Source organism: Bremia lactucae, linkage group LG3, assembly GCF_004359215.1.
Source record: "Bremia lactucae strain SF5 linkage group LG3, whole genome shotgun sequence".
Taxonomy (NCBI): Eukaryota; Oomycota; class Peronosporomycetes; order Peronosporales; family Peronosporaceae; genus Bremia; species Bremia lactucae.
In genome coordinates, this window is record NC_090612.1 from 5,035,489 (window position 1) to 5,050,736 (window position 15,248).

The following is a 15,248-nucleotide window of genomic DNA, read 5'->3' on the forward strand; positions in this document are numbered from 1 at the left end:
GACTTAAATAGTTCAAATATTACCAAATTTGGTAATATTGGTGCTGTAATAGGGCACACATCGGTTGGAGAATCGTTGTTGCACCCTTTATCTAATTTTTAAAATAGTTAGTTACTTAAATCCCATTTATCATGGGTAACAAATATGGTCGCCGCCAGATATAAATCTGGCGGCCAAAATCTATTTTTAGTTAGCTAGGGAAGGTTTTTAGATTTAAATAATTGAAAAAAGTGCAGTTTCCTTTTGACCTTAAAGCGTTAAGTGCCTTTCTAAGGCTTGCGCATTGATCTGCAAGAGATAGAAGCCTTTCTAAGGTATATCCTCTTGGGCACTAGTTGCCACTTGGCTCTACAAACCCTTGAATCCCTTGAACCAGGATTCATTAAGCTTTAATAGCTTGTACGACTCCCTGAGTTGTTAAACCCATTAGTTCAATAGAACTAAGTGACTCTCTGAGTCTTAAAGTCTTCCTCTGACTTTAGGAGCGAGGTAGCTCTACTACGCTTATGACAAGCTCAAAACCTTATTTGGGCTTGAGCACGTGGAATTTATCATCTCCCAGGGACCAGAGGTCCTGCATGCAAGGCTTAAAACCTTCATGCGGTACGAAGTCTCCCTGATCAGTCAGGTACAGAACCACTTGGCGGCATCTATGTCAACCCGGTACATCTCTGTACCTGACTTAGAGCCGAGGGCTCGCCCTCTAACTGTAAATTTGAAGACATTTGAGGAAAAAGAGGGAGAAAATCTTACTTTTTGGATTAAGCAGATGGAAATGTTCATTGATTCCGCCTTGCTCTTCACAGAACGGCAAAAGGTGGCTATGGCCATAACCAAACTCGGAAGTAGAGCCATGGAGTTGGCACTATCGTGCAGCACGTCCAAAAACGACTCTTTTTCCCTCATGGGATTCGCTGAAACAGCAAATGAACAGCATGGTTGCACCACCTGATCAGGCGTTTCGCATGTGAGCACGGCTCCTAGCGACTCAACAAGGTAAAAGAACCCTAGAGGACTTTGTCCAGGAGTTGAGAACTCTCATTGCATCTATGCATCAAGACCCGGTGCAAGAAGCAATTGTAGTTACTTTCTTTATGGGGGGTCTCAATGAGGGCGTTGCCTGGATGAAATTATTCCGATCTCATCCTGCTACTTTCGAAGAGGCAGTTGCCATAGCGCTACGCGCCGAGTTTGACTTTAAGTCTGCTCGCGTTAGCACGCCTGTTTATCGAACGAGCTCTTCGAGCACATGGGTTCCGTCTAGTAGAGCGGAACCTATGGATTTAAGCCTCGTTGAGGAAGGAGAAGAGGCTCTTCAAGCTGTGGAACAGCATAAGACCATCCGTATATGTTATATGTGCGGAAGCACGAAACATTTACGTCCGGCCTGCCCTCTTCGAAATTCGCGTAAAGCTCGAAAGAGCTCCAACTCCGACCTAAAACAAAGATCTGGCACGGTGCGGGAAATCGTCGATTCCCAGTAGGTGCAGGGCGCCCTACTGGGGAAGACCTAGGTTCTGTTGAACCTTAAGGAGGTGAGAATAAACAGAACCTAGCCCCAATTAGCTCGGTGCTCAATGGCACGGGGAGAGAGAATAAGTCTGGCTTGCTAGTCGCTGAAGCGTCTGAAAAGGGCTTTAATAATCCATGGTCAATTTTAAGTGACTCAAGAGCGTCTTGCAATTATGTTCCTCGCCATTCCCTTGAAGGAAGTCAACAATACGTTGAGGCGCTAGAGCGCATGAAAGTGATACAATCACTGTTCGCTTAGCGACTGGGGCTCGTGTCACTGTTCCCAAAGTTCCATTGAACTTAGGTATACATTTTCTGGACTTTGACAGGATGGAAAGCTGTCTCTTCCTTGATATGAATTTGAGATATGATCTCATCCTTGGTATGGTCTGGCTAGTACACCATGAGCCATGTATGGATTGGAGGTCTAAGGCCTTAGGCGCACGCAAAATGTTCCTAGCAAAGTTTTGGAGAGTCATGAACTCACCTTTGCTAGGCAACAAAAGCGCTTTTGGCGCGGATCATTGACTGAGTCTGTCAATATTTTAGAAATTGGCATGTCTGAGTTAAAAATCTTTAATACAAAAACATTAATTTTGAGCCCGTCTTAGTAGAAATAAAAGGAACGGCACGAACTCCGTCGAGTGACACTCGTTGTAAAAGCGATTAACTGAATGCTGAAAGCATTGTTGGTCTAAGGCCGAATCATCAAGGGTGCAATATCCCTGAGATACGTGGAGTGGTACATCTAAGTCCACCGAGTATGGTCGGCCGAGGTGGCATCATATTGAGTGTCAGTAGTGGCAGTGTTGGCGGTTTGACAGGACTTCAAGAGTGGAATATCCCTAAGATACGTGGAGTGGCACGTCTAAGTCCACCGAGTGTGGTCGGCCGAGGTGGCACCATACTGAGTGTCAATAGTGACACTATTGGCGGTTCGCCAGGGCATTTTGGGCGAAACCCTCCTAATACACGTAAAGCGACACGTAAACGTTCGCTGGATAAGGAAGTTGAGTTACCTAACTCCTTGTCGAATGTCAAATTAGACATCGTGTCTGGTATAGAATTAATACAGGCTGGAAAATCAGGGGACGTGAATGTCCCGGCTTCTAAGAGGCGTACTGTCTCCACTTCAAGACAGGAGGGACACAAAGCGTTTATACCCTCACAAAGTGATACGAATGAGCAATTACACACGCTTGTAAATCGTGTAACCGGTAGCATTGAGGAGGAGTTAGCTTTGCGGCAATCCCTTCGTTACATGCTCTTTTAGAGCTAGTTGAAATGTCTATTGATGAGTGCGGCCGAGCCTAAAAGGCTGGCAACTTATCTGAGATGTGGTCATACCAACAATTAAGTTTAACTCATCGTCACTTCTTAACGAAGCTGTCTTGGATAACACAAATGCTGCGCTTAGTGCGCGGAATGGGCCATCGATCCTTAAAGGTCCTACGAATTCATTTTATTCCTTAAATAAGGAATTCCAAGATGTGGTATGTAACAATCCACCATCTGTTTTACCTCCGGATAAAGGTATTCGTCATGAAATTGACTTGGTTCCGGGAACCAAATACCGTATCACACGACAGTGACCTTTACCAAGGGAGCAGTGTGACGTCATTGACGATTTCTTCCGTGCTAAGCACGAGGCTGGAATGGTACGAGAAAGCAAATCTCCTCATTCGACACCGACATTTTGTGTCAAAAAGCCAAATGGTAAATGGCGCATTGTACATGCTTTAATAAGCTTAATGCTGCCACTATACCAGCACAAACCCCCAATCCTAGAAAGGATGTTTTTCTAGAGTAATATGGTGCGATGTACAATGTACAGTGAACTGGACTTCGTCCATGGTTACTACCAACTGCTCAAGCAAGCTAGAGATATTCCGCTTACAGCGGTTGGCAGCCTAAGCGGTATGTTATGGGAGTGGTCGGTAATGCCACAACGGCTTTATAACGTCCCGGCAACACTTTATCGTCTTGTGCCGCAACTGTTCCGCCCTCATCGAGGTTATGCCAGACTTATTTCGATGACATTTTTGTCCATAGTCGTGCGGATCAGGGTCGGTCGGATATGGAAAACCATTTAGACCATTTGCGAGCAGTGTTCGAGTGTATGCGCACAAATAAATTGTATGCCAATGCATTTAAATGCATTTTTAGCGCAGACAAAATTCTTCTTTTAGGATGCTTCATTGGAAAGCGAGGCCTTAGTGAGGATCCCACTAAGCTTAAAGCCATAGTAGATCGGCCGGTTCTCAAAAACCAAAAGGATTTGCGTAAGTGGTTGAGTCTCGCCAATTATTTACACAAATATAGCAAAAATTACGTTGATATGACAAGGACATTATCAAATCTCTTTCTGAAGGATACATAATGGTGCTGGACTAGCACCGAACATAATGCTTTACGAGCAGTTAAGGATAGTCTTATCCATTCCACTGCCAAATCCAAATTGGACTTTTAGTGTCGTATGTGACGCTTCGGATTTTGCGGTGGCAGTGCTCCGTTACAAACAGATGTTGATGGGCGTGAACGTATGATTGCGTTCGGTCTAGACAGCATAAAGCTGCGAAAAAGACTACCCAGTTCATGACAAAGAGCTACTTGCTATGAAGTATGCTCTTCTCAAATTTAGAGTTCATCTGCTCGGCTCTAAGCCGTTTGTGATATATACAGATCTCGCGTCATTACACACGGCGACTTAGTCGCCCCAACTTCTCAGAAAATGGCCCGATGGCTATCCTTTTCGCGGAATACAACTTCGAGGTGAAGTATAAGCCTGGCAAGCAGAATGCTTTGGCCGATGCGATATCACGCAGGCCATTATGAGCTCTCTCATTTAACGACAATAATGTCGCCTTTTCCTGAATTATTCCGTTCGGCTCACGGCAAGGATGAACAGTGTGTAGCTCTGCTACGAGCTCTAACTCTAGTTTAGGTATTAAATTGCCGGTGCGTTTGCGTGCAAGTTTACATCGAATTTATATCGATAACGACCTGTTGCTTTATCGCACGGACACTGCGGACCCTCCGTGTGTCGTTGTTCCTCATGATGAGGATTTGAAGTACCGAATCCTCTGTGAGGCACACAATACTATCCTTGGTGGTAATGCCAGTAGAGAAAAGACCTACGGCTCTGTAAGCCAGATGTATTGGTGGTCCAAAATTTATAAATGGGTCAGCATATACGTTCGCACATGCAAAATTTGTCAGCGGGTGGTACCCTCGGCGCATGCTGCTGCGCCACTGGCGAGCTTTTTCGAAACCATAGGCTGTTAAGAGTCCTTTAGCATGGATTATGTTTCGGTCTACCAAAATTTTCGGCCGGTAACACCGGCATAGTAGTCTTGATAGACCAATCAAGCAAAGCGGCTGACTTAGCGGCTGTGCCGGACACCATTGATGGTGAAAGTACAGCAAGGCTATTCATCGATCGCATTTTTCGACATCACGGTTTACCGGTGGCAATTGTCTCTGATCGCGACCCCCGTTTCACGGGTAAATTCTGGAAATCAATTTCGCGAGTGCTTGGCACCAGATTGGATATGTCCACTGTGGACCATTAGCAGACCGATGGCAATCGCGTCATTGAAGACGTTTTACGCAGTGTGTGTGCTCAGACACCAAAGCGCTGGAGCTCCATGCTTTCAGTAGTAGTGTTTGCGTTAAAATGCTGTATATGCCTATTCAGGCTATACTCCGTTCTATGTCAACGGTCTCACCCACCCACGCGTTCCATTAACGATACCACTGCGTGGTTAAAGGCTTGGTGGGGGAGAATTAGCCGATAGGCTTGCTAATTTCAGCCCTCCACTAAATCGCATCGCGAGAAACTCGCTTACTTGTTTCCGCCCTGTGACCGTTCGAAAACAAGTAAGCGAGTTTCTCGCGATGCGATTTAGTGAAGTGTGTCTTAAGACATGTAAGAGATACGATGGCTAATAGCAGAGACAAACAAATAGAAGAAGCAAATGCCAAAGGCAGAAGCTGTAATAATTCCAATATGGCTTGAGACCGAGTTTTGCTAAACGCTAAAACCTTACCTACCAACTTGGTTTCCGCGGTCTTCAAGACCAAATTGCGCCCGCACTTTATTAAACCATTTACGGTCGTGGCCAAGAAGAGCCTGGCTTATACGCTAAACCTTCCTAGCAAGCTGCGTACACACCCAGTGTTTTACGTTGGCTTGCTTAAGCCATATCGGGACCCTTCCCACAAGGACTTAGAGGCGCTTGCGCCGAGACAATCGGTCGGGCCACAGATTGCGGCAACCTCACCAGGATATCCAACTGGCCCTCTAAACGAGGCTGCTGACGCTCCAGCGTTGAAAGACGGTCCTAAACCGGCTCTAAAGAGCTCTCGACCCGAGCAAGGACCTCACGAAGAAGTTGCACCTCGTGCCGTAGAGCATTAAATGCTTCCGCCAAAATTTTGGCCCCCTCCCGCGCTGCTTGATGCGTGTGGAACCTTCAGTTTCATGTGGAGAAGCCTTTAAAGCGACGTCGTCGTGAGGGTCAATACCAGTATCTGGTGAAGTGGCTACGGTACCTCTCTTCTGAAAACTCTTGGGAGTTCGAGGTACCTCTTCGGCAAGATTGCCCGTACGCCGTTGACGTTTTTGAGCGCCAAGCGCAGGGTCAATTCGCGACAAATGACGCTTCCCACCACTAAACATGAAATTGAGTGAATCTTTAGCCTCAGTGCGGCTTCGATCCATGGTTGTACGGTCAACCGAAGCACAGAAATATAGGCTAGGCCTTTCATCGTTTGTGGCATAAATGCCGAACGTAACTGGCCTTTGCCAGAATCTTGGCGAAATCGAAGCGAAGCATTAGTAGACTCTGATATTCCAATTATTACGAAGTCGGCGGGCCCGGTGGACCCAGTTCTCAAATGAGACTTCGTTTTCACTCCTTGTTTCGTTTGGAAACAAAACGATCGGAATTTCCCTCATGGAGGTCACCGAAGCCCCACGGGCTCCGCGTCATTACCTTTGGCGTAAGGTATTGCTAATGAAGAGCGTCGCGGGCAGCGATCTCCTCCGGCGTCCTCGCCGGGTCACCAGAGATTTAGATGGCCAAGCAATGACCCGCTATCTCTTTGAGACGCTTGTCCGCACTAAGCGGAGTGAATCTCTATTCACTATGAGCTTTAGCTTTCGCTATCTCGGCAGCTCGACGACGAGCTCTTTCGTCTATGAGGATTATCTGCTCTTGCTCTTCATCGAGCGGATTCGTAATGATGTTGGACTGAGGGTCCTGTGTCCTGCTCAAAGCAGTTAAGACATCAGAGGCACCACGTTCTGGGAACGGATTCGCGGCCCGCCGACGTTCATCCGGAGGAGAAGGCGTGAGCGAACGACGCTCTCTTAGCTTCTCCTCTGATTGAGAGTGACTTTCAAAGTCCAAGGCGCACGAAATGATACTGGCGGGCATTACACCACATTATCAAGCCGAAGCGGAAATAAAAGTTAATTCAGTGTACGTTAGACGAATCCGACTTACTCTAAACTAATTTGTATTTCTTAAACGCTCAAGCAATCAATTTCAAGGTCTTCTTCTCAATTGACGTTCATTTTGTTGCCGATAGGAACCTTAAACGGCAAAGTTGCGCACAATTTACTGTTGTTAAGGATGCGCCTCTGCATGCCTGAGGTTTAGCAGTAAGCACTAATGGATCATCGACATAGCACGACAGCGACCCTCTACATGCGACAGCACAAAAGACGGTTCCGCGAAGAATCAATGGTCAACTTTAACATAGGCGGTGATCAACTTCAAGATGGGCGAGGATCAACTTCAAGATGGGCGAGGATCGACTTTAAAATGGGTGAGGATCGACTTCAAGATGGGCGAGGATCGACTTCAAATGGGCGAGGATCGATGCTAGTGACTTGTTCGCGACTGCTGTAGTTCTGGAGTCAAGAGTAAGAAACGGCCTACCTCTATTGCTTTTTGATTAGCTTCGTAAAGAAAGATAGTTGCTTGTTTGCGGCTGCGGTTGAACTGGAATTAATAATAAGAAACATTCGTTCTACAGCTTAGAATAGAAAAAAGATAAAGCTGTATTAATATATTTAGTTTCCTACGTAACGATCTTCCATCTACTACTTGATTTTATTACATCAATAACTAACTAAGTATGGCGCCTCCTTGCGCACAGCACAATCGTTTCTTATAACGATTGGCGGGGTCGATTTAGACTTAAGTCAACCAATCAATAGAGCTTATGTCTCATTGCATCTGAAGCGGAGCTACCTCGCTCCTAAAGTCAGAAAAAGTCTTTAAGACTCAGAGAATCACTTAGTTCTATTGAACTAATGGGTTTAACAACTCAGGGAGTCGTACAAGCTTTTAAAGCTTAATGAATCCTAGTTCAAGGGATTCAGGATTTCGCGGAGCCAAGTGGCAACTAGTGCCCAAGAGGATATACCTTAGAAAGGCTTCTACCTCTTGCAGATCGATGCGCAAGCCTTAGAAAGGCACTTAACACTTTAAGATCAAAAGGAAACTGCACTTTATTCAATTATTCAAACTTAAAAACCTTACCCTAGCTAACTAAAAATAGATTTTGGCCGCCAGATTTATGTCTGGCGGCGACCATGTTTGTTACCAGTAATAAATGGGATTTAAGTAACCAACTATTTTAAAAATTAGATAAAGGGTATTTTACCCATAAAGTAAATGTACCACAAGACGATTCGCAAACCGATGTGTGCCCATTACCCCCCTCATCAGACTGTTGTCATCGAGTGACAATATTCGCTTCATTTCCTCTTTGAGGTTGGAACCTAAACAGCTAACCGTTCGGTTGTGTTTTTCATTCCTTTGTCTCATGACAGTCAAGCGTGAGTCACAGACTCGTAGCACCTTCCTCGACGATGAGGGAATTAACAACTCAGAACGAATGTTTCTTATTATTAATTCCAGAACTACTGCAATCACAAACAAGTAACTATCTTTCTTAACGAAGCTAATCAAAAAGGAAGTAGAGGTAGGCCGTTTCATACTCTTGACTCCGACTACTGCAGTCGCGAACAAGTCACTACCATCCTCAATACCACTTTTTCATTAACGACCCAGGCTAGATTTTAAGAAGCTAAATACCATAAGCTTCGTAGAAACCTTCTCTGTGCCTATGTGTACGTGAAGTTTCGAAGCACCTCACCTTCACTTTAATTAGTGTAAGTTTTATTAGTATTTACAAGTGCCCTGTTACACCGGGTAGCACTTCATAGTCCGTTCAACAACCTACGCACGTTCCATCAAACGTCGACATGTTGGACGAAGAAGGAGCGAGCTTTCCAGCACCTCAAGAAGGCAATCACGCAACGCGTGAAGGGTTTACTCATTTGAGTGAGATTGAATGGAAGGCGACCGAACGAGTGATTTCGTCGTAGGCGGGCCAGCTGTTAGCGTCGATCTGTACACTCTGGGAAGAGATGAACTACATACAGAATGGAAGGGGAATGAACGAATGAGTTCGTCGTAGGTGGGCCAGCCGTTAGCGCCGTTCTGTACACTCTGTAAAGAGATGAATAGCACGCGGCCGAGTTAATACAGAATTGAAGGCGATCGAAAAAATGAGTTCGTCGTAGGTGGGCCAGCCATTAGCGCTGTTCTGTACACTCCGGGAAGAGACGAAAAGCATGCGGCCATGGCCGAGTTGATACAGCATTAATCGGATGCGGCCCGAGAGAAAGTAGCCTTGCTTCACCAGCAAGGCTCTCAACACGCGGAGGTGTTGAGAGAACAAGGTGCTATATAATTGGAACTGTTGAGACAGCAAGCCTGCAAATGCCTGCCAATGGGCCGACGCTTCCGCTTCGACCGAAAGCTTAAAGATCGAAATCTCTTAGCTTAACGCAGTTGAAGGCGACTCCCTTTTATGATGGTTCGTCGAACTTGACGACGCCATAGAAGCTCGCCGTATCAGTGATGATGCGACGAAAGTGAAACTTGGTATATCCAACTTAGCCGAACCAACCAAATCTTGGGCCTAGAGTTTAAACCTTCAGAACTCATTAGTCTTTGGGTCGGATGTGGTCTTTAAGACCCGGCTCAGACAAACATTTGAGCCGCCACGTGCCTAATCCAGGGCTCGAGCCTGTAAAAGGCTTTCGTCCACTCGGGTACACATCGTCCACCGAGACGACAACAAAACGGAGGTCCAGAACCCCTGAATCTATCATATGTAGAGAGCGAGAAACCTCGCTCTTCAAGTAAAAAGGGTTTCAAAAATGTAATTGTTGTCAAAAGTTGGGCCACTAAGCCTATGAGTGTATTGCTTCACGGCCTGTGCCTAATAACAATGAGCGAAAATACCAGCTTTTTGCTAGGAACAGCAGAGGACGCGAATCCAACGCTATTGCGAAATCGCAACGGCGAGGCGGATCGTAAAAAAACTGACGGGGTCAGAAGGTTCGGAGCGCCCTTCTGATCCAGTAAAGTCAAAAGAATTTGCAGGATTTTTGACGAAAGTTGCTGCTCATACCCAAACGCACAAGTTTAATGCAAATCTCAAGAAGTGTAAATCGCTGCAAGCAAAAAATAACTTCTTGTGTGCATCGTAAGTAAACACGGTGTACGCCCTGATCCGGAAAATTTCAAGGCGATCACCGATTGGGCTGTGTCAGTCGATGTAAAAATACTTAGAAAATTCGTCGACTTAGCGGCGTACCTGCACAAGTACTCACGCAATTATGCCGAAATGACAGTACATATTTCTTTTTTGTTAAAGAAAGATGTAAAGTGGTCATGAAACGCTGATTGTCAGCGTTCCTTCGAAGGTATTAAGTAAAGCTTGATGAAATGCCAAAAATAAGAAACAGCCTCCCTCCGTTTTATTTAGAAAGCGTTTACGAGTAAGGTGGCGACTTATTTGAGACTTCTGAAGTTAGAATATAAAGTAGCCATCTCAGTTGTTAATTGTACTATCAGTTGATGCTGGACTTAAATGCTTTAATTTAGGATCAATTGCTTCATGTTTTATTTTATACGGTTCTTCTATAATTTATGCCATCACAGGTTCGTTAAATTTTAACAATATTTTTTAATATTATCAAATATGTTTTTTTAGAAGATATAAATCTTTTTAATAAGTTAATCTTTGATGATAATATAAAAAAGAAGTAAAAATTTAACGAACATAATCACCAATCCTGGCGATTGCGGACCAAGATCGACTTTTTCATGTGGTCTGTGACGCCGGCTGTTATGCAATCGGCTGTGCGTTGATGCATTACGACACAGACGGCGCAGAGCGCGTCGTCTGTTATCAATCGCATCAGCTTCAACCAGCGAAACGCATCATTTCCAGTGCAAGACAAGAACACCTTGCCAAGAAACACGCACTGGCTAAGTTTAAGGTCTATCTCTGGGAGATAGACCGTTCGTTGTATAAACGGACCATGCGTTTTTAAGCACGGCCGTGAACAGTTCACACCTCTCGCAAAGGATGGAGAGATGGTTGTCTTTTTTCGCAAAGTATATCTTCTCTGTGGTTTATAAACCATGATGAGTTATTGTAATCGCTGATGGCTTAATTTTGAGCCGGCTGCGCAAATCAATAGTAATGATATACGTGACTTTGACGACGATGTTGAAAGCATCGAAAACAATATTATTAATCAGAACGATAATACTCTCAATACTGAAGAGACTGATATCGCCGCAGTGCGAGCCGGTCGCACTAAAAACCAAAAGAACGAGTCAGCAGGTGATACCCTGTTGGTTAGAGAAGCAGGGAGCCGTTTCGTACAGATTTCCATCGCTAATACGGCGGGCCGACAGAAACGCAACTCCGACAAAATATGGCAAACATACTTTTATTTGATGTTAATGACCTATCCTACTATCTACGGTAAACTAACCAAAATACGTAGGGACGAATTTGGGCAGTAACAAATTACTGCCCAGGTATATCGGACCGTTTCGTGTACTACATCGCCAAGGCAATGCGTACGCGATCGAGCTGCCTCGTAGCATGCGTACGCATCCTACGCTTTATGTTGGGTGTCTCCACCCGTGCCATCAGTACTAGGCTTCTTCGATTCTGGATTACACCGGAACGGTCTATGGCATCCGCCAAAGTTTGATAATATCAAGCCAAAGCCTGATCATTTCGAGCGAAAGATTTATGGTTGAGGAACAGAGTCTTATTATTAGAACCGGACGATTCACTCATTACTCCAAGGAATAAATTTTCTGACGAGCTGTCACCAGCTCGATATGAAGGGACTGACGTGGCCTTTCGTTCGCCAGTTGATCAGTCGCAACCTGCGCACAATTTCTCAACTGGTCCCGAAGAACATTATCAACTGTTACCGCAATCTCGCGGCGATAGGATCGCTCGTGACCAAATATCCTTCCACAAATAGTGAAGGGTGTGATCCAAATCAAGATGTTGATTCGGGTTCGTCAAACAAGGCGGACCTGATTTTTTCTTCCCCTCCGCATCCATTAACGGATTCGAGTGGTGAGAAGCGTTTTCTTGTTGAAAGCTTATCGAAATACCGTGAGGTAGAGGAAGTTTGGACGAGTTATCTCGTTCGTTGTCGAGTGTATCACGCGATGGTTGGGAACCTCGTTCCCGACTGATGTTTGACGTTCCAGGTCTCGTCTTGCAGAACGATGAGACCCATCCTCCTTGACAGAAGGTCCATCGGAGAACAAGCGCTTCCCGCGCTCGTAAAAGGATTGAAAGTTATAAATCCCTTTGCTCGTCTCACAAGAAATGAGCGTCCTCCAATGAGGGTCTTCAAGAGAGTATGCCTCCTTAGGGGTATAACCTGCACCCTTAGAAACAGCATGGGCATGAGTCCCCCACGAGAGGCAAGGACCCCCTGCCTCTCTAAAAATTGATGACACTTGTATCGTGCACCAACTACGGTTCGTTTCTTAAACTGTTAACGGAAGGCATTTAACTTGTCAAGCCACACCTCACGGCCAATGTTTTGTACATTCTGTACAAAGGCTGTCCAAGCTTGGAACAAAGGTTTGACATCCTTTGCCCTTTCATAGAGAACCAACGATGCCGGAAAAAGGCATAATGAAGAATTTCGTCCATCCTCACCAGGCTTGTGAAGCCTGGATGAGTCAAATAGCGGAATATGATATCGATCGTTGGTCATACCAGACCAACAAATTAAATTATTCTTAGAGGGCAACCAAGGCCTCTTTTCAGGAGCGAACTGCAACGTATTGCGGCCCCTCTCCTGCTGGCTCATGTTAAATTTAACGTTAACTTGGCCCTTGGAGCGATCATTCGAATTATTCCTTTTTTAGAAATGCAAACTTGCATCACCAGCAGCACTCTTCCCTTCGCGACCACTAAGTTCCTGGTGACGCATACTAACGTCACCGGAGTGATCATCGCCCACGGAGTCATCATCAGATGACCCCCTACTGGAGAGTTCCGACGAGTCGAAAAACCTCGTCATCACCTCTCTGCTTGTCACTTTAGAACCCAGAGGTTTAACGGACTCGGCCCCGGGTGATCCGGCGGCCTTTACAGTAGCCACTGAGTCGGGCGATGCTGGTGACTTGGACCAGTCATCTACAATTAGTGATGCAGGTGACTTGTCACCGTCACCTGCAATATCATCAACAGATGACATATTCTTGTCACCTCTAATTGGAGTAGGAGGCGACGTATCCCCAACATTAGACGCGTTAACGTAAACTGAAACATTTGCATTACCAACAGCTGCACTAATCCGTGCAGCTGCCAGTTTTGCGACCTCACTGGCAACGCGGACAGACTTGTTGATAGGCGTGCGCATTAAATTGACTTCTGCTCAAAAACCAATTATGCGATAAATTGGAATATTTAATTAAAAGTAATAATGCAAAATTACAGGGAAAGACATAATAGTATTTCCCTTCTTTCCTGTAACCCTACATCAGTCCCTATAGTGAGTGTTGGTCAAGGAGGGGGTGTAGCGGGGTGTCCCGTTACATAAGTATCAAATCCTATAAGATAATTAATAACTAAATTTCTAATGAGAGAAAAAAATAAAGAAGTGCAATATTATTATATTCACCTTCGCATGACAGCTGGGAGCCTCATTCCCTGCTCGTTGTTGACGTTGAGGGCCTCGTCCGTCAGTATGACGAGACCCATCCGATGGATCAGAAAGTCCATCGGAAAATACGCGCCCCTGGCGCTTGAATTGATTGCAAAACGTTATTCTCATTGCGCATCTCGATAGAGATGCGAGCTCTTTACCAGGGCGAAGAAAGGGATCAGACATCCCCTTTTACTCGTTTCGTGTTGTCGACACAACACGGACAGGGGATCACCCTACGTGAGGTATGGAAGTCTCGCCTCACGAGATAACCGATGCAATATAATCCTTGCACCGGTTAAGTTTGTTTATTATACTTAACTTGGATCGCGTTAAGTCTTTGAAACAAAGCTTCGCGCCATTGTATTTGACATTGCGAATAACCGCGTTCCAGACTTGCATCAATGAGATTTTATATCGCTTGTTGTTGCCACTATACCATCGATGTTTAAGATTAGCATCGAGATAAAAATCTTCCTCAGCGCGAAAGTTCTTCGCGCTGGTACAAGGCCATGTTGCCTTGTCGCAATTAATAAAAAATATTTATTCTGAAGAGTTGTCTCCTCAGACAAGCTTCTGACTAGCCGTTCGAGCAAAAGCCATGGCTTTATCTCAGGGGAAAGAGGAGACATTACTTTGTCTGCACTCCCCTGAGAGGTACCCACTGAAGCGGGGGTACCACAAGAACTTTTATTACGATGGCTTACGCCATCGTCATCACCACGCACATAGACAAGTGCAGGTGACAGAGACGGTGCTGGCGATGAGGAATCAACCTTAGCGTCAGAACCAAACATGCTATAGCGAACGCTTTTAGCGCTTTTATCCGATTGAGCCCCCTTCATTCGAAGGCTCATAGTCAGCCGCCTTACGACGATCAGGCGACTGTTCTGCTCTCCCCGAGTCGGCCATTTCGTCTGCCAAAGAGGGGTCGCATTCACGAGGTTACTCACCACGTGCACCCACAACATCTAGTGTTGCGGGAGTAGATGATACTACGGCAGACGAAACGTCTGCCGCAAGAGATAAAAATGCGTCGCCCGCGGCTGCATGTACCGTAGTTGAAGGGGCCGCACTGTTCGCACACCGCAGTAGCTGAAGGTGCCGCACTGTTCGCACACCGCATGGACTCGTTAACCATGCGATAGAATGAAAATGATCGTTCTATCGTTTTCAATTAAGTGGTCTCATAGAGACCACTCTATTCAATGACATTCAGAGTGATTGTCGTTTAAGGAGGGGTGATGTAACGGGGTGTATAGTTACATGAAATTAACACTTAAAGGTTGTTAATTAATATATTATCTAATTAAAACCTTTAAGTGTTAATTTCACCTTTTAGATAAAATATTATCTAAGAGATAGATAATGATTGGTGAATATTACTTTACGTAGTAATATTCGGAAAGCTTATAAATGGTAGATTTAGGCCATTATCGCTACTTGCTCCGCGGTCCAGTCAGCACTGGACGCGCGCAAAGAGAGATACAGATAAGACTTTATTATAAGTTTTGGATTAGTTTATAATTAAGTAAGTATGAAAAAGATAGAAATAGAACAACTTAATTATATTAAATACAATTTTTACTTTTAATATGGGTTATCCCTGTCCGTGTTGTGCCGACAAAACGAAACGAGTGAAAGGGGACGTTTAATCCCTTTC